At 45.3% G+C, this 19,749-nt stretch overlaps 1 protein-coding gene across 1 annotated transcript in view; it reads left to right on the forward strand.

Moving 5' to 3' along the window:
- The first annotated feature begins 350 nt into the window (after window positions 1-350).
- LOC111157509 (synapsin III) overlaps window positions 351-19,749 on the forward strand; it is a 508,652-nt gene continuing 489,253 nt past the window's right edge. Inside the window, exon 1 of the mRNA XM_022518973.1 lies at window positions 351-453. The gene's annotated coding sequence lies outside the window, so the exon portion shown is untranslated. The remainder of the gene's footprint in view (window positions 454-19,749) is intronic.

The raw sequence follows: 19,749 nt of genomic DNA on the forward strand, positions 1-19,749 counted from the left end.
CGGTGCGGCGGGGTTTCTCTGAGGCGCCTCCTGAGGTCCTTGAAGTCAGGTGCCCTTTTCAAAGCTGGCTTCCAAGGACGCTGCACTCTTCGCACTCCCCAAGGGGCGTCGAGACGCTCCTGGGATCGAGCTTAATCACCGCACTCGGCTGCCTGAGCCCGGGGAGAGATCAGAGTCTGGGAGCAACTTTCCCGCGTAGAAAGGTGAAGCGTGAGCTGGGGGGAGGGGATGGAAGAGGCGGAGGGGGCGGAGTCTCCGGGGGCGGGGCCTCGCTGCCCCAGCCAATGGGGCGTCTCGGCGCGGCGGGGAGGCCAGGCGGCAGAGGAGAGACGCTCCAGCGCGGTCGGTGCGGAGGCTGAGCTCGCGGACCCTGAGCGCTTCCTCAGGCGGGCGGTGCGTTGGAGGCAACCGCCCCGCTACGCCCCGGGCGCCGGTTTCCTGGCAGCTCGCACGGTAAGCGGAGCGCGCCGCGAAGTAGACTTTGTGGGGTTTTCGGAAACTGAGAGCTAACCCTCCCGCCCTCGGCCCCTCAGAAAGGGGCTGCCGGTGGCGTCCTCGCGCCCGGCCGCGTCCCCGGCGCGCCGGCCCTGTGCCCGCGGGATGCGGGCGCGCGGAGGGCCCGGGAGGGAGGCGACGAGCCACCGCGGCACGCTGCCTCCACAGGCTGCCGCAGCCCGGCCCGGGCCCGACCTTGCGACGGACGGGTCGGCGCGCGGGAAATGCCCGGGGCGCGGGACGGTGGCTCCCGGCCGGACCTCCGCTCGGCGCAGGTCTTCAGACCCCTCAGGACCTGTTGGCCTGGGCCTGGGGTCAGATTTATCACCCCATTTCCTATTTCCACCCGTCCTGAGGCGCAGGAGGAGATCTCCGATCGGCTCCTCGGCCGAGCTCGGAGCGAAGACTGGCCCTGGTTGCCGCGCCCCGTATATTTATTCAGCCTTTACCCGGCTCTCCCTGCTGTGTGCCAGGCACTGTATTGAGCCTTGGTGTACGAAGACGGGCTTTGGAGGGCCTCTTGGGGCCAAGAAGGACAGTAGGAGGAACAGTTACCGAACACTGCAGTACGGGGGACTTGAGGTGGAGAGCAGGAGTGAGGAGCCTGGAGGGCTTCAGGGCGGAGGTGACCACTGAGTGAGGACTGGAGGGTTAGCCCCGCTGAGAGCTGCGGGGAGGGGGTCCAGGGGGAGGGCTGGTGGGACAGCGGGAATTCCAGATAGATTTTCTTGTGCGAGGCTAAGGAAGCTGAAGAAGTCCAGTATTCCATCAGATAATCACATCGGACTAAGGCTTACTGTGGGTAGGAAAAGATCTGTGAGCATGGCAGGAGGCTAAAACACGCTCCGGCCTTAAAAATGCAGCCTTAGACTATCTGAATTTTGTCCTGGGATGGAGTGCAGTGGAGGAATTCTGACCAGTGACCAGGTCACTCTGGCAGCTCTGTGGAAAATGGATGGAGACCAGAGCAGCAGAGAGAGCTGCTTAAGTTGTAGTTGCTGTACGGACTTGGCTGTGAATACTCTGGTTCCAGAAGGCAGCCCTAGCTACCCAGGAGCCTTGCTCCCTGGCCACCAGGCATGGACTGGGGGCAGGAGATGTAGCCCACGTTACACTTGATTCTGCAACTTGCGGGCCATTTTTATATTGTTTCTGGAGGCTTTGAGCTCAACCTTGTCATCAGGGTTGGACTCTGGAGAATGGAAGGATACCGCTCCCCTTCTCTTTTCTGTCTTACAGAGGCAGTGTCTCAGCTATTAGAGGCTGTAGTTAAAAGCAAGGTGTCACTGGGGAGTCAGATCAGAAGGTCATTTAGCTATGTGCCTGGAGGGTGTAATCAACCTTTCTGAGTTTCAGTTTTGTGACTCAAAAGGAAATATCATAACTACCTTTATTAGGTCAGGTTCCCTGGAGAAAGAATCAGAGATTCAGAGGTTTGTGGGACTTTGGGGGAGTGGTCTCACTGTCCAAGGGGGTGAGGGGTAAGGAAAACAAGATTGGGCAGAGGGAGAAGTGGACCTGTGATGCAGTGCAAAAGAAGCCTCAGTTGATCCCCTGAAGTACGGGGGCCAAGCCTTTGAAGCCCCATGTTGACCAGCCAGTAGATGCAGGGGGGTCATAACTTTGGTTATGGTCAACATGGGGCTTCAAAGGCTTGGACCTCATACTTCAGGGGGTCAACTGAGGCTGGGGAATTGGGGGGATTGAGAGCTGTGCCACAGCAGCCACCTCTGCAGGATGGCCTTGGGAAGTAAATGTAGTAACTTGACAGAAACTGGTTGGCACTGCATCCAGTGCAGAATAGGCATTTAAAAAGAGTTCATTTCTCTTGCCTTTAAACTTCTTGACTGTGTCTGAAAGTGAATTGGGAAGTTAGAGTTGGGTAAATAGGATTTTTAGAAGAAAGGAATTTAATTATAATAGCCACAATGACTACCACTTCCCATTACTGAGTGCCTATTACCTATATGCGTTCTCTCCTAGTTGTCTAGTAATATTCGGAGTCGGGTACTTTTGTTTTATAGTCAACCTGGTCTTTTCCAAAACACAACAGAGTATGCATCCTTTGCCATAAAATAACAGCAATAACAACAGCAGAAATTGAAACAGTGTGATTTGTTACACTCCATGAAGTGATTTCACTGATGGTTAATTAATTAATTTATTTATCAATTATTAATTCCAACAATGTGCAGTGAGTGCTTCCTAAATGGCAGGGTGCTGTCCTAGGTGCTGGGAATGCAGTGGAGTCTATCAGGGGGAGAGATAGACATTAAATGCTTTGATTGTTCAGGAGCAAACATTGAAGGATAGAACATCCTGTTGCATAAAAAATAGTCCCTTTTCCCAATTTACTTTCTCATTCTTCAGTTTTAGTATAACCTCCTCGGAAAGGTTTCTGGACCCTTCTGTGTAAGGCAGGTCTCCTCCCTTTTACTCTCCTGTCATAGAACTTGATCATTCATTTTATTAATTTCCTTGTTGGTGGTCCTCCTCATTAGACTGAAGCTTCAGGAGGTCACATATTGCTTTATCCCAAGATCCCAGCACAGTGATTAATACAGATTTCTTGAATGAGTGAAATGAGTAAGGTGTAGATTTGCTTAACAGGATGGTTAGGGAAGGTCATATTGAGGAGTGATATTTATATTGAGATCTGAGGGATGAGAAGGACCCAGCAATACCAAGCAATGCCAAGATCAAGAGTCAGAGAGAGCAGCTTGTTCAAGGATCATGAGGTGGAGGAATGGAGCCCAGTGTGACTGGGGAACAGCCTGAGATGAATTTGGAGAAGTAGATGCATCCTTGGAAAGCCATACTGAGCTTGGATTTTATTCAAAATGCAGTAAAGGTCACTGAGGGATTTTAAGCCTGATGATGACTTAAGGTTGTAACATATATTTGTTTGTTGCCTGTCATGCCTCTAGGAGGCAAGCCCCATGAAGAAAAGTGTTCAGTAAATATTGCTAGAGTTAATGGATGATCTGGTTTATGTAGCTACCAAGTGAAAAATGGAGGAGGGAGAGCAATAGGATTTTGTCACAAACTCAGAGTTAGGTGAGAGAGATGTTAGTGTCTTAGGTACAGAACAGCAGTGGTATTGGAGAAAAGTAGAAAGAATAGAGTTATATTTGGTTGTAAAGTAGACAAGGACTTGTTGACACATTAGATGTTGGGAATAGAGGAAAAGGAAGAATCAAGGGTGACCTGTGGGTTTACAGTTTAAGATTGGGTAGATGCCAAATGCCCATCAACAGGTGAATGGATAAATAAAATGTAGTATATACTGACAGTAGAATATTACTCAGCCATAAAAAGGAATGAAGTGCTCCTATATGCTATAATGTGAATGAACCTCAAAAAAGATGCTAAGTGAAAGAAAGACAAAAAAGGTCATGTGTTGTATGATTTCATTTATATAAAATGTCTAGAGTAGACAAATCCGTAGAGACAGAAAGCAGATTGCTATTTGTCGGAGACTTGGGGGAAAAGGGTAAATGAGGCATAATTGCTTAAAGGGTAAACAGTTTCCTTTTGGGTTGATGAAAATGTTTTGGAACTAGAAAGAGATGGTGGTTGCACAACATTATGAATGTACTAAATGTCACTGAATTGTACACTTTAAGATGGTTAATTTTGTGTTATGTGAATTTCATCTCAATTTCCCCCCAAAAAAAAGAAAAAAGGAAAAATTGGGTGGATGGGAGAACCAATAACAGAGTGGAGGAGACTGGGAGGGGAGCAGGTTGTAGAATTCACGTGCTGTCTTAGAGATACCCGTGAGACATCCACATGGAGCCTAGGGGGAGGTCTGGGCTGGAGATATAAATATGGGAGTTGTCAGCACTTAGATGTCAGCCAACAAAAATGGATGAGATCTAGGGAGAGACAGTGTAAAGGAGCACATCACAGCCTGGATCATGCTTTAATTTGATCTTCATACCTACCAATGAAGGAGGTGCTGTTGTCTTCATTTTCAGATGAGGAAACTAACCCCCCTCCCCGGCCCCCACATGAACTTGCCCGAGGTCAGACACTTTGTTCTTGAGCATCTTCTGGCTTCCAGTGTTTTGCCATTCCCATCTCAGCATGATGCCATTTAGAACTTTAGCAAGGGCCTTCCCTCCCCTCCTCCTCTCTCTACCCTGACTGAATATTCACATGTGGCAGGCACTGCGCTGGGCATATGTTGGTGGAGAAAGTAGAAATGGCTCTAATTTTGTGGAGTTTACCCAGTAAACAAGCAACTGCAGTCCACTGATACAGGGCACCTTAGGAATCTGGAGCAGGAGCATTCGCCCCAGTTTTGGGAGTAGCAGGAAGCTTCCTAGAGAAAATGACCGCAAGCTAATATTTGCAGCAGAAGCAGAAAGATGGAGCCTGAGAAAGAGATGATTCTCTGGAGGGTTCATGATACCTGAACACCTGCTATGGGAATTCACCATTCTCTTCATTCCCCAGTTCCTCATAGGTTACTGGCATTTTCCAACTTATTGAGAGGGTTTCCTATATTTTCTATAACTCTGGAAGTAGTAAGCAGACAACTGGCCTAGTTTGATTTCAAGCTTCAGAGGGGTAGCCAGGTAGAGTGCAAACAGCCTGGTTTTCAAAGCCAGGCTTCATCTCTTGAGCAAGTGACTTATTCTCTCTGAACCTTACTTTTTATACCTATGAAATGGAGCCAATAATGTGCATTGCTTAATGTAGGAAATAAATGAAATGACACTGTAAAGCATTAAGTACATAATAAATGCTCATAAAAACAATATCTTTTTTATCTTTTGGAGAGGAAGAGTTTCTGAAAAGACTAAGTCCTTGCACTCTGCACTATTTGAAATACAGATATCCATCTTTCCTCTGAAGGCTCTGATGGTTCAGGATGGAGCACAGCGTTCTGTATGTTTAGAAAGCCGCCCACATGATCCTGGTAAAAGCAAGTCCAGGAACCATTGGCTTGACCAAATACTTGAGTCATTGCTATGATGAACATGAAAGGGTTAAGCACCTAAAAGCAGAATTTTGCCTTCTAGGAATTATTAGCCAATGACAGTGCTGACCGATGATGTAATGTCTTTGGCTGGCACTCCATTGGTTAAGTGTATTGTTTCTCTCGCTGCTTCAGCTGTATGAGGAGCTAAGCTGGAGCCCAAGGGTTAATAATTCTGTGGCAGCAGATAGAGCTATTTTTTTTCCATTCCTCTTCTGTTAGGTGTGAGTATAAAGCCCAGCTCAGCAGATTGTTGCCCTTCTCCTTCCAATAAACAGCTGCATCTTCCTCCTTACCTCTTCCCAAGCAGAGCACATGTCTCCGTAGTACTACAGAGGAGGAAGAGGAGGAGGGAGAAGGGGAGGAGGAGGAGGAGGAGGATCAGGATCCTTTAGGGAAGAGAGAACCCTTTCAAAGTTCCACGCGGCAGTCTCTCCTTGCCACTGGGGACAGGCACAGCCCCTGCTGCTCTGGCCTACAAATGTCCCACTGGATGAATTGCTAAACTGTCACCTGCTTCTGAGCATTGTTCAACCTGGCGGGATCCTCAGAACCGGGAGGTGAGCCCAGGGTTTTGGAAGAGGGAGTGGGCCTAGCAGAGAGGAGCTCTAGACTGGAGGTCTAGAGAAAGGGAACAGCTCTAGACTGAAGGTCAAGCATAGGTCCATCCCATAGCCCTGGCATGTGGTGTAAGCTTGGGCAGGATGGTTTCCCGCTTTGGGTCTGTATGCTCAAGTTCACAGTGTGTGGCTTGGATTAGCGCCCTCTGAATTCTGGGAGACACCCGCCAGGGAGTGTGCCGACCAGAGCGATAAACAAGCATACTCTTGGTATAGCCTCTGTCAAATGATCTCTGCAGATAAATGCTTTGCTCTGGAAATCTTGGGCAGCAGGGGAGTTTCAGGCGAGGGCTGTCTCCTAGGAGCCAGCTAAAATCCAGGCTCTTCCTCATATTGTCTGGACTCTTTCTTCAGTGCTCCCACTTGCCTGAGTAGCCCTTGGTAGACTCTAGGCTGAGGTTTCTCCAGAAACACCTGAATGGTCTCAGGTTTTAATCATGTCCTTTGAGGGGACCTTTGGGTCCTGACCCTTGAGTTATCAGTGTGCCTTAATGAATTTGGCTTTCCTAGTTGTCCCATGCTGGAGCTCCTAAGGTGGGAGAAAAACTATTTTCGCATTATTGGATAGCTTAGCTGTGATAGTTTTTTTGTGCATTTTTTTGTGCGTTTTTAGTGGGCCACGCATTATTGCCCCAGCCTGAAACTTCTCACCTTGCCTCTTCTCACCTTAAGAGGTCTTAATGTAAGCACGCAGCCTCACAGTATAAACTGAAAAAAGTAGAAATAGGGTGGGGTGGGGAGGGGGAGCAGAGTAACTGGAAAAGGCTGATGATAAACTCTGGCCTTCCATTTCATGGGTAATTCAACAAAGTCTGCATTTTACAGACAAGCTATGATGCTACTTCTCTGTTCACTTCCTCTCCAAAAAATACATAAATAAAAAGTTCTATTATTTTTATTTTTCAGAATTTAGTTATGTGTGTGGAGTTTCCAATTTCTTTAGGGAGAGTAGAGCCTGCAGAGGTTTCTCTCTGTGTCTTATATGACCGTTGGCCTCTGCCGCCCTGCGTTCTGGGTCAGACTTTGCTGCTGAGGAACATATTAGCCCTTGGACAAGTCACTGTGTCCCTCTGAGCCTTGTTTTCTGCATTTGTCAATCACAGGGGTGGGAGAGAGTTGAACTAGCTGACTTTTAGAGCCCTCATAGCTCTGGCTGTTTGTGCTTTGGATTGCAAAAAGCCTTTGTAATCTGAGGCTATTGATTAAATGGGTTGGATAGGTAAAGAATCTTTGAATAAAGGAATATGCAGCATGAGTCCTCTAAGTGTGGGGCTGTATATATGTTTTAACTCATTTCACTCCCTCAGTAGCCCTAGAGTACATGGAATTAACCCCACTCTACAGATAAGAAATTACCCAAGATCATCATACAGTAAATGCTGAGACTGGTATCTGTGCCTGTGACCATACTGGGATGGTGGTGCATGTCAGGATAATGGAAGGGCTGGAGCTGGAATCCTTACCCTCCTTTGCTTCCATGCATGTTCTTCTTTCTACTTCAGATCAAGAACTGATTTTAAGATTGACTATTTCAGCCAGATTAATGTGGACTATCCAATTTAATATCTGGGACAGCAGAAAATTAGGGGACCCTGGGTCTGAAAAGGACCTTACAATCTTTTGGACCAGGTCCCTCAATTTATAGCTGAGAAAACGGAGGTCCAGAGAAATTAGGTGACTTGTTCCCCGTTACTCAGTGAGTTGGTAGATAGCCGGGATGGAGACCAAGACTCCTTGACTTAGGTGTTTGAAGGTATATTGTTATTAATAAGTTTTAAAAAAATACCTTCATCTGAGAAATTTGGGATCATTTGAATTTAGCTATTCTTACCTTTGTCTATTCTTGCCAGTCCTCTTTGAAGTGCCAGTGGGTTGAAGTAAGAATCACTGAACACTTAACCTGCACTTGGCATTGTGGCTGGTGTCTGAACCATGAAAGGAAGGTGGTAAACAAGCTAAGTATGAGACCTGGTCAGTTTCTTTCAGGAGCCTCATGATGCAAGCTGTATTTCATGAGAGTCTAACTCACAGGTCAGTGATCTCTCTTGCAGGATGAGCTGGGTGGGACCCTGTCCCTATTACTGTGTGTGTGGCTGGCACCTAATTTATACCATTATAAGAATACTTGCTGTATGATATGTGGTCTCTGTTCTTTGTCTTTCCAACTAAGCTGCATGTTTCCCAAAATGTGGAACTTAATTAATCAATGGAGCTGCCTAATGGAGAGGTAGGTGTCAGTATCTTGGACTGCTGAGATGTACACCCAGAAATAAAAACCATCCAGTTTTTATTAAAAACTATAATTATTACAGTTATTATTATTATTGTTATTGTTATTACAGTATATGCAGATACTTGACTCCTTCCTTGATCACAGTAACGTTAAGAAAGAATCCTCTTAACACCAGGCTTCAAACATCCTAATGATTATCATAGGAAAGAGGGGTTATAATTATTCTGCTGGGCTGAAGAGCAAAACTAGCAGCAATGGGTGAAAGTCGAAGGGGAGTAGATAGCAGTTAAATAGAAGAAAAGTGTACTGATGGTAGGAGCTGTTCAATGGGTCCATCCTACCTTCCACACCCTTGTCATCAGAAGAGGGTGGTAACCCTCAGGGATTACTGCCCCCAGCTAGGAGTAGCATTTGGTAGCTTTTAATGCCCCTTGTAGACTTAAGATTTCTTGATTATTTGTAAGCAGGAGTAAATGAAAAGAGGCCTGGACTAGAACAGAGCTGTACCTTAGTCTTTAGGGTCCAAAGCCATAGTATGGGGTGGAAATCATTCATAGCCAAAATAACTGTTGACAGTATTTTAATTGCCAAAAAATTGCATTAATGTGGTTTTATATATACAACCCTAAATGGTAATTCATATGCTAACTAGTGTGTAAAACACTGATTTAGACTAAGAGACGTAGCAACATAAAGCCTATCTGTAGTTGTTTGGGTCTTCCTACTGTTCTGTGTTTAAGGTAGCTCTAAATTTCTCACCTCCATGGGGTAGGGGATGGAGAATTCTCAAGTGTCCTGCTTGCTTATAAGTATAATGCTGTTCTCTTTGGATAACCAGTCTCTAATACCATTAAATGTGTTTAACAGTTTGTTTTTAATGATAGTGAAAATTAAATGAGATAATGTAGTGGAAACCTTGAACCCGGGAACTGTTACAGAATAGATGCTCAGTATAATTTTACTGAAGGGAAATAAGCATCTTGCTTTAGCATACTTGTCTATGCAGGTCTTTCAAAAGTTTTAGAGAAGAACCTGGCCACCTGTGTCTAGGCTGCCATTTCCTATCTGAAGACAGTCTTGTTTGGCTTCTCCCCACAGTGTTCACCCTCTTGCCTCTGAATACTGTTTCTAAAATCCAAAGTGGAAAAGAATGAGGTTGGAAGCTTCACAGACCTAAATTCAAAACACTAGCCATTACCTATCATTATGTGTCATTGCCCATGTTACTTAACCAATCCATGTTTGTTTTTTCACTTGTGAAAATGTGATCAGTTAACCCCACCTTGAAGAGTGGATGGGGGCTTAAATGAGAACCTTTAGAGAGTGTCTGAACATATATAGAGTAGATGTTCTATAAATGGCTACTTTATTTATTCTCCACCAAAGATGTTACAGAGAGGTGTTGGGTTTTTTTTCCCCCTTCACTCTCACCTCAAACTTCTTTGCCCACATTAGTAGCATTTCTATATAGCTTTGTACAAACTTTCAGGAAACCTTATGTGACATTATTCTAAGAATGCATTTGCTTGCAGCCTTGTCCCCTCCTAGCTCATCTTCATGGCAGTCACCTAACCAAGCATCAGAAAGCTGCACTCAGAAGGGATATGTTGTGCCTAATACATTTTTATTTTATTTTATTTTATTAAAGATTTTATTTATTTATTCGACAGACGGAGATCACAAGCAGGCAGAGAAGCAGGCAGAGAGAGGAAGAAGCAGGCTCCCTGCTGAGCAGGGAGCCGGATTCGGGGCTAGATCCCAGGACCCTGGGATCATGACCTGAGCCGAAGGCAGAGGCTTTAACCCACTGAGCCACCCAGATGCCCCTACATTTTTAAAACCCTAGGGGCTGATTGAAATATTCTGGGCTGGGATACTTACTCAGGGGCCAAGTGGGCATGTAATTTGAGGGGTGCTACAGAAGCCAAAGTATGGCTCCAGAGTCAAAGCATTGTGGATTTCTTCGCTGAATTTTCATTCCTTGGGTTTATGTATTCATCCGTTTAACAAATATTTATGGAGTTCTTATATTGTGATAGGCAGCATCCTAGGTGCTGGGAATAGATCAATGAACAATGCAGACAAGATCGCTACTTTTGTAGATCTTATATTCTGATGAGGAATGGAAAATAACCACAAAATAGTTACATTATGGTATGTCAGTCAGTGACAAGGGCCTTGAGGAAAAAATAAAACAGTGTAAGGGCATAGGAAGAGGCCCTTATAGAAAAGTCCATTAAAGGTCTTTGAGGAGTTGCTATTTCAGCAGGGGGAGAGTTTGAGAAGGTATAACTAGAGGGGTACCCAGAACCAGGTCTGGTGGGGACTCATGGGCTATAGAGAGAGGTTTGGACTCTATTCTTAGTTAGTGGTTTCAAGTAAGAATGTTACATGGCTTGACTTATTCTTTTAATTGGTTTTGTTTTTTAAATTGCCGTACGGTAAATTTGATATTGTTTTGGTGTTTAGTTCTATGACTTTTACCACATGTGTAGCCACATGTGAGGATTCATGGAAGTACCAACATCACAATAAGGACAGTTTCATCACCCAGAAACCTTCCTCCTAATGTCCCTTTGTAGTCACAAACTCCTCATCTCTAACATTTGGCACAAGAACTCTACTTTCCATCACGGCCCTTTTGTCTTTCTGAGGTGACATCAGTGGAATCATACAGTATGTAACCTTCTGAGGCTGGCTTCTTTCCCTGAACACAATGCCTTTGAGATTCATCCGTGTTATTGCAGATGTCAATAGTTTGTTCATTTTTATTGCTGGCTAGAATTCCATTGTGTATGGATGTACCACAGTTTGTCCATTCATTTACCCTTGAAGGACAATTGGGTCGTTTCTAGGTTTTGGCAGTTACACATAGAGCTGCTATAAACATTTGTGCTCAGATTATTTTATGAACACACATTTTGGGTCTTTAGGGTAAATACCCAACTGTTGGATTACTGGGACATAACAATAAATTTACACTTAACTTTATAAGAAACTGCCAAACAATTTCCAGCCTGGCTTTACCATTTTGCATTCCTATCACCGATATGTGAAAATTCTACTTACCATGCATTCTTGCCAGTACTTGTCATTGTCAGCATTTTTTTATTTTAGCCATTCTTTTTTTTTTTTAAAGATTTTATTTATTTATTTGACAGAGAGAGATCACATGTAGACAGAGAGGAAGGCAGAGAGAGAGAGAGGGAAGCAGGCTCCCTGCTGAGCAGAGAGCCCCATGCGGGACTCAATCCCAAGGACCCTGAGATCATGACCCAAGCCAGCGGCTCAACCCACTGAGCCACCCAGGCAACCCTTATTTTAGCCATTCTAATAGTTTAATTGTATCTTTCCATGGTTTTAATTTACATTTACCTAGTAGCCAATGATTGAATATCTTTTCACCTGCTTATTTGCCATCCTTATATTCTCTTTAGTGAGGTGTCTGTTCAAATCTGTTCCCTACTTTTTAAATTGCTTTTGTGTTTCTTACTGCTAAGTTTTGAGTACTCTTTATATCTTCTAGATATCAGTGTTTTCTTAAATATGTGATCTATAAATATTTAACTTGTTTTTAAGGAATCATTCTGAATTCTGTATGGGAGGAAAGCTGTAGTGGGGGAGGGGTGGAAGCAGAAGAATCAGCAGAAGACCATTGCAGTAATTCATGGTGAGAGATGATGGCAGTTTGGACTAAAGTCATTTGGGTGGAAGAGGTGAAAAGAGGTCAAAATCAAGGAATCTTTTGAAAGTAGAGCCATCTGAACTTGACGGTGGGTAGAATGTGGAATGTGAGGGAAAAGAGACATCAAGGATGACTATAGTGCTGGAGGGACTGAGAATTTAAATATAATTCAGGTACGTACTATAAACAGTTCACCTGGAATACAACCTCTTTGCTCACAGAGGTCATGTGGAATGAACTGGGGGAGCACAGGTGATGGAAAATTTACTAAGTGTAAGATCTGTGAGGCCAGCTTTCTGGACCGCCACTCTCAAACTTCAATGTCTCTAAGAATCAGGGGAGAAGGTTATTAAAAATGCAGCTGGCTAGTCTCCTGCCCCAAAAGTAAGAGACCTATGGTTATCAACTCCACAAATCATTCTGTGTAGGTGATTGACTGACTGTTATGAGAAACCCTTGGGAGAACTGTGGGCACTTCAGAGAAGAGGTGATGTCTGAGGTCAACTTTGAGTGTTTGGTGGAAATTGTGACTTGAAAAAAACCTGTAGAAAGGGCAGCCAGGCATGGCATAGCTTTTGTGAGGGAAGAGCAAAAGGAAAACTTGGAAAAACTATAGAGACTGGCTGGATCCTAGAGTAGTGTAGGTGGAGTGATGATGATGACTGTCGACCAGAGAGCACCTGTCTGGGAGTTAGTGATGGGTCATCACTGTGCTCAATGCATCTAAAGTGGTTACCACCACCCAGCAGCTCCCCAGGTACTAACAAGGAGCCCACGTGGTGAAATGTACCAGGCAGTCCAATGCTAGTTGTGCAGAGTGGCTGTTGTGCTTTCAAAGTCTCATGTGACCAAGTATCTTTGAGGAGAGAATGAGCCGGCAGGGGGTTTGCAGAAGGATGCCCTGTCCCCAGGACCACTTTGGGCCTTTCTTGAAGCTTACAGACTCTGCATCTCCTTTTCACACATGAACTTGCCTACTTCCCAAGGACGCTGAGCCATATCTTCCTGTGGCACAACTACTAATCACTATGTGCCAAGCATAGTTCAAAGCACTTTATATGGATTAAACCATCAAATTCTCCCAACAAGCCTATGGCTGAGATGGAACAGTTATTTCTGTTTTATGATGAGCAACCGAGGCACTGAAAGATGAATGACTGGCTCAAGGGCACAGTGCTACAAGGTAGAAGAGCTGGCATGTTAAGCCAGGGAATTTTGACTTCTGAGCCCATGCTTTTAGCTGTTATGGCACGTATGCCCTCTAGGGGCACCTGTAGAGGATGAGACGGATCGAGAAGCCAGAGCGGCTGCAGTAACGCAGGCACCGTAGTTACTGCAGCCCAGGCCCTGTTGTGCGGCATTCACAGGGTTATTATTCCCTGTGGGGCCTATCTCAGTCATACACTTTAATGTTAAAAGATTTTTCTTTTTTGATTTTAGCTTTTGGGTTAAACATTACTGTTTTTATTCTTTTTTTTTGTCTAGTTAGTAACAATATGCTAAATCAATTGTGAGGTTCAAAATAGCAACATGAGGTGTTGTAGTATCATGATGCTCCTAAAAGTTGTTGTTATATGTGGAACTGTTTGCCTGTATACTAAATGGCCCTAGGTTATTATGTTTTGGAGTTCTTCTAAAACTGTTTTCAAGTGGCTGGTATATTTTCCTCCAGTAGAATTCTTTCTAATTTACCACGTCTGTTTAGCTGGTCAGGGAAGGCAAATTGCCAAATATACGTGCATTGTTTTCTAAGGAAGAATCAATAGGCTCTGACTAACGGGATTTTCTCCTTTTGTTACGTTCGGAGAGAGGTGTTGTAGACTCATGGATCTGGAGGCCTTTCCTGCCTTATTTTAAGGTTCTCAACTGTGCTGCTGTAACAAATTTCTGTAGACTGGGTGGTTAAACAATAGACATTTATTTCTCATGTTCCAGAGGCTGCAAAGTCCATAATCAGGGATTCTGGTGAGGGCCTTCTTCCTGGTTCACAGATGGCCATCTTTTTATTAACATCGTGGAGAGCAGGGAAAGAAGACATAAGCTCTCTGTGTGTCTCTTCATGACCTGATTATCTCCCAAAAGCCTCATCTCCAAACACCATCATGCTGAGGATTAGGGGTTTAACATAGGAATTTGCGGGTGACACAAACAGTCCATAGCAGTTGGGTGGTTGAATTTGCTATGCAAGAGATGTCCAGACAGTGCAGAAGGAGTACAGTGTGATCTGAGAGAATTTTGAAGTTTCCTTGCCACAGAGAGAGCAGGAGTTTTAGGGAGGCTTCCTGAGCCTAGAGCTGAGTTTTGAAAGATGAGTGGAGTTCACTAATCCATTGGGGGTGGGGAGGAGCTTAAAGAAGAGTAAAATCGGATGCCATTCCAAGAAGCAGGAACAGCATTTGCAAAGGCACAAGACCACATGGCAGGTAAGCAGGTAAGTGTTAATGAATGTAATGTTGCCAGGTGAAGCTGGAAACAAAACTGGCATAGATTAGAAAGGGTCTCAGTTCAGCATGGAAGGGCTTGGACTGACATCAAGGAGCAGCTGCCATATTTAAGTCATGTGGTCAGATTTTTATTTTTAAAAAATGTCTCCGAAATTTGTGCTATGGAAATGCATTTGAAAGAGACCTAATTCTACGCACGGAGACCAGGAAGGAAGATTCTGCAGTGGTCCACGCAAGAGATTATGCAATATGTCTGAGCTAGAAGTTGAGAGATAAAGACAGTATCAAAGCTTCCCTTTTATTGAGCTCCATACCCAAAATAACCCCCTTTTCTCTGTTATGGGGCTGTCTGAAGGTGAATTTGATATGATCCCTGTTCTCAAAAAGTTTATAATATAGAGATATCTAAGAAACCATTGGCAATGCAAGAGATGGATTTACCAATTTTCTTCGATTCACAAATATCTTTTGAATGCTTCCTATGTGCCAACCCTTTCTGGGGGTTATGATATGACAGTGAAAAAAAACCAACAAATTTCCTGTCCTCATGGGGGTCACGTTCAAGTTGGAGAGAGCACAGAAAGCAGACACTACAAAGGTTAAGATATATAATATGTTTCATGGTAGCGGATATTACAGAAAAAAGAAGGGGGAGTGGGTGTTAGAGGAGGGGCTACAATTTTTTTTTTTTTTAAAGATTTTATTTATTTATTTGACAGAGAGAGATCACAAGTAGACAGAGAGGTAGGCAGAGAGAGAGAGAGAGAGGGAAGCAGGCTCCCCGCCGAGCAGAGAGCCCGATATGGGACTCGATCCCAGGACCCTGAGATCATGACCTGAGCCGAAGGCAGCGGCTTAACCCACTGAGCCACCCAGGCGCCCCAGGGGCTACAATTTTTTAAAAGGTAACATTTGAATAAAGATCTAAAGGGGGAAAGGGAATAATATCCATAAATATAGAAACTAAAATACCTATCTGGAGACATCATGGTATAGCAACTTTGAACATGACCTTTGAGGAAAGACAGACAAATTTGAATCCTGACTCCATGCTATACTGGCTGGGTGACCTTAGACATATTATTTCACCTTGAACATGGATTTCCTTAACCCTAGAATGGAATTGGTGACATTCATCTCCCAGGAGGGCTGTGAAGATGGAAAGTGATACTTCTTGCTTGATGCTGAGCCTGGCATATTGAAAATGCTCATTATATGGTACATATTCGTAATGTTGGGGGTGATTCTGGTGGGGCATCACCAAGGAAAAGGGCCCTAGGAGGAGCACCAGGGGGTTTTGAAACAGGATTTCCTGACTAGGGCTCTCTGCTCTGCAGAACTGAGTCATGGGCCCTTGGGGGCAGAGAGGCAAAAGTCCCCGAACAGCTTCTTCAGTAAAAAAGACAGGAGAGCCATGAGACCCAGTGTCGTGCCATGTTCTGCATCTTGGGGAGGATTCTGTCCCTAGGCAAGTCCCAACCCCCTGGGAAAGGATGTGAGAGAAGCTTTTTGTGCTTTAAAGAAATAATGGAGGTGAAAATTGGTGGGTGTGAAAGCAAGTCTGGCTTTTCTTGAGCAGTTTTACCGGTGAGTACAACAGAAATGGATGTTTTCTGTGTGGGCTAGAGGAGACAGCTGCCAAAGCCGCCATTCCCATCCGGCTGTGAAAAAGCCCTTCCTTGCCTGCGAGTGACAGAGGAGAGGGCTGCTCTCCGGAAGGAGTCAGCGGCAGCTGCTGGGGATCTAGGATATGAAAGCTCTGCTTCCCGTGGGTGCTTCCTTCTGCCTCTCTCATGTCATCAACCATTGGTATCATGGTGCCTGCCTGAGGGGGCATTACTGCCGCTTGGCTAAGGCTAGCCACTTCCCAAGGCTGCTTTTGGGGGACAGCAAGCCACTGCTGAGCAGGGGAGTGAGCGAGGGCACAGCATTGGTTGGGATTCCTCTACTCTTTCCCTTTTTCCTTTTTTCATTGTCTGAGTCTTCTGTTTTCTTACACTTTTTTCTTTATTCTGTTATATTATTTTATTCATTCAGCACCCCCCCCCATTCTTTTTCTTCTTCTTCCTTCCATTCTCATTTTCTTCTTAGATCATTCTTTTTCTTTCCCTTTCTTTCCTTCTTTTCATCTACTCACTCTGTTAATCCATTATCAATCCATCAAGCCTGTTTTCTGTGCAGTGCTAGCCCAGGGCACTGCTAACACCTTCCCTGTACTCAGGAGCTCAGCTGCTGTAGGAAGGGAAGAGTGGAAATAAACAGGCAAAGCCTACAGTCAGTGGCCCAGACTCCAGTCAGACAAAACTGGTTAGAGTCAGCCGCTTCCTCCATGTGTTACCTTGGGCAAGTTACTGAACCTTCAGCTCTCAGAGTACTAGAACCTTCTTCCTAGGATTGCTAGGAGTACAGGAGGGAGTGCAGGTAACATGCTTAACGGAGTGCCTGGCATATAGCAAGAATGCAGGTGATGTTATTATTAATATAGTCTGACAGATATTATTAGGCATCAGGATAAAAGAAGTGAGAGAGAGAAAACCACTTTTCTATGTCTGGTTCTTGCCCCTGAAAGTAAGAATCAAAGGTATGCCACCAAGTTCCTCAGGGCTGAACCCCTCATTTTATAGATAAGCAAAGAAGCCCTTGGGTAGAGGGGTGACTTGCCTTGGGGACGCCTAGGGATAGAATGGAGTCCAAACCATCTGAGTTGAATCCTTATCCCACATAGAATCGTGGTGACAACTGTGCAAGTTACTCTAGCTTTCTGGGCCTTAGTTTCCTCTGTATGTAAGTGGATAATAACAAGGGATTACTGTTGGGACTAATCAGTTTAATATAGGAACAGGGCTTAAAACATTACCTAGCACATAGAAAACGGTGTATAAATATCAGGTGCTATTATTACTGATATTAGCATTACTGTCATCATCATCATCACTATTGTTAGGGCCACACAGTGGGACAGCGGCGGTGGTTGCCACCCCCTTCCTTCAGTGGAAATATGTATGCTAGCCTTGCCCACACCTGCCCCTTTGCACAAGCGGTGAGGCTGCCAGCTTTCCTAGCCTACAAGAGGGAGCTGTGTCCCATAATTGCAGCAGAGCCTGCCTATTTAAGCTGTTCCCAGAACCTTCTGAACCAGTGCCTGGATTCAGGCGCTCTGAGGTGAAGGGCACTGCAGTCTGTCACAGGCTGCCCAATAGGTGTCAGGGTACAGGGAGTACCCCGCTGATGCTTAGCACCAGGAGAGTTGGGGGGAGGGTGGGCCAGCAAGCCAGGGTGGCACAGTGGTTGAAGGTCTGCATCTGGAGATGGACTAGACTGATGTAGAGGCAAGATTGAATCTTGCCTCATACCTGGTACATGATGCTCTGCAGGCCACTTTACCCTCTTCAGCCTCAGTTTCTCACCTGTGAAGTAGAGTTAATGGTAGTATTTGCTTCACAGGGTTCTGTGAGGATTAATGAGATGACACTTGTCATGAGCTCAGTGCTAGTAGGCAGTGGGCCACATAGTGGCTATTACTTTTTGCTCTTGAAGAGAAAAGTGCTCCCTGTCTGGGGAGAGTGAAGCAAATGACTAGCAACTGTGCATTGACATCCAGAGAATCATATATTTTAATTGTGGTAATTTTGTAGTCAGAAAAAAAACACTAGTTGAAAACTCAGCTAGTTCTGGTTCTGTTCTGGACCTGGCCTGGCCTCTATTTCACTGAGTGACCCTGGCCAAGGTACTTCCTTGTGTGCATTGTCTCTCTATCAGGCAACAAAGTCGTGGGAGCAGGACTGTCACCCTGCAGTTCTGTGTGTTCCACAGGGCCCCCCTCCCAGTCCATCCCCACCAGGTAACTAACTGTCACTGTCAGGGCTCAGCCTGTGCCCCCCCACCCCCAGAATCCCAGAGTTCTTCACCAGATGCTTCCCAAGTGCCCAGTGTGCCAGTCCCATGTCCAAGTGCTGTGCTTGGTGCCTGGATGAGGATGGAGAAGGCAGGGTCATGGGGGCATCTGGAGGAAGTGAACCCATTCTTAATATAAGGAAAATGCTGCAGGATAGTAGAAGAAGATGCACAGTGGGCTCCCTTATCCATGGTTTCACTTCTTGTAGGTTCAGCTACCTATGGTCCACCTCCATCTTGAAGCAGATGGTCTCCTGAGGTAGCGTCAGAAGGTCATAGCAGCCTATACACTGCATCCCCATCCCCATGTCATCCACCTCACTTTATGTCATCACGTAGGCATTTTACTATCTCACATCATTACAAGAAGGGTGAGTACAGCACAACGAGATATTCTGAGGGAGAGACCACATTAATATAACTGTTATTACAGTATATGGTAATAAATTGTTCTATTTTATTATGAGCTATTGTTGCTAATCTCTTACAGTGCCTAAAATAGAAATTAAGCTTTCTCATAGGAAGACAACAGCATAGAGAGGGTTCGGTACCATCCACAGTTTCAGGCACCTGTGGGGCATCTGGGAACAGACCCCCCCCCAACCATGTATAAGGGGAGCCTACTGTAGTTGGTGAAGTACACTAGGGTCAACATTTAAATGGAGTGGTCAGGAACGGATGCTGAGGAATGACATTGGAGGTGGGACCTGAATGACAAGGAGGAGCAAGAGGAAGACAGAGGAAAGAACATTCTGGGCAGAGGGAAGAGCAAGTGCTGAGGCCTGAAGGCAATGGGGCAGGGATGTTGGAGAGTGAGGTCAGCTTGTTTGAGAAATAGAAGAGCTAGTTTAGTTTGGATGTAGAAAAGGAATGAAGGGAAGGGAATCCAGATGATGTATGTGTCCCTCCCCACCCTGCCCTGCAGGCTGTGAAAGAAGCTTGAGTGCCATCCTCTGGAGGGTGGGGATCATGGCAGGGGAGCAGGTGCAGGGAACAGGGACGGCAGATGGGAGCTTCCTCGCTGGTCCAGGTGAAGATGACAGTGGCTTGGACCCTGGTGGTGGCTGTGGAGTTGGACAAAGTAGATGCACTCAGAGGCTGTGTTAGGGAGGAAGGTTGATTATGGCGTGTGTGGGACAGCTGGAGAGGGAAGAATCATGGGATCTCCCACATGTCTGTCTTAAACAACCAAGTGTAGTATTTACTGAGATGGGAAGATGAAAAGAGTACAGTTTGGGGTGGGGGAGATGGCAGGAAACGGAGTTCTGTTTGGGACATGATAAATTTAAGATGCCTATTAGTGTGCTTTTGCTGCTCTCCAGAGTAAACTTGCTAAATTACTCATTAGGGCAGCACCTGCCTGCCAGAAGCACCGCCAGGCTGGCCATCTG

The sequence above is a fragment of the Enhydra lutris genome, unplaced genomic scaffold, assembly GCF_002288905.1.
Source record: "Enhydra lutris kenyoni isolate GAN:26980312 unplaced genomic scaffold, ASM228890v2 scaffoldscaffold55, whole genome shotgun sequence".
Classification (NCBI taxonomy): domain Eukaryota; kingdom Metazoa; phylum Chordata; class Mammalia; order Carnivora; family Mustelidae; genus Enhydra; species Enhydra lutris.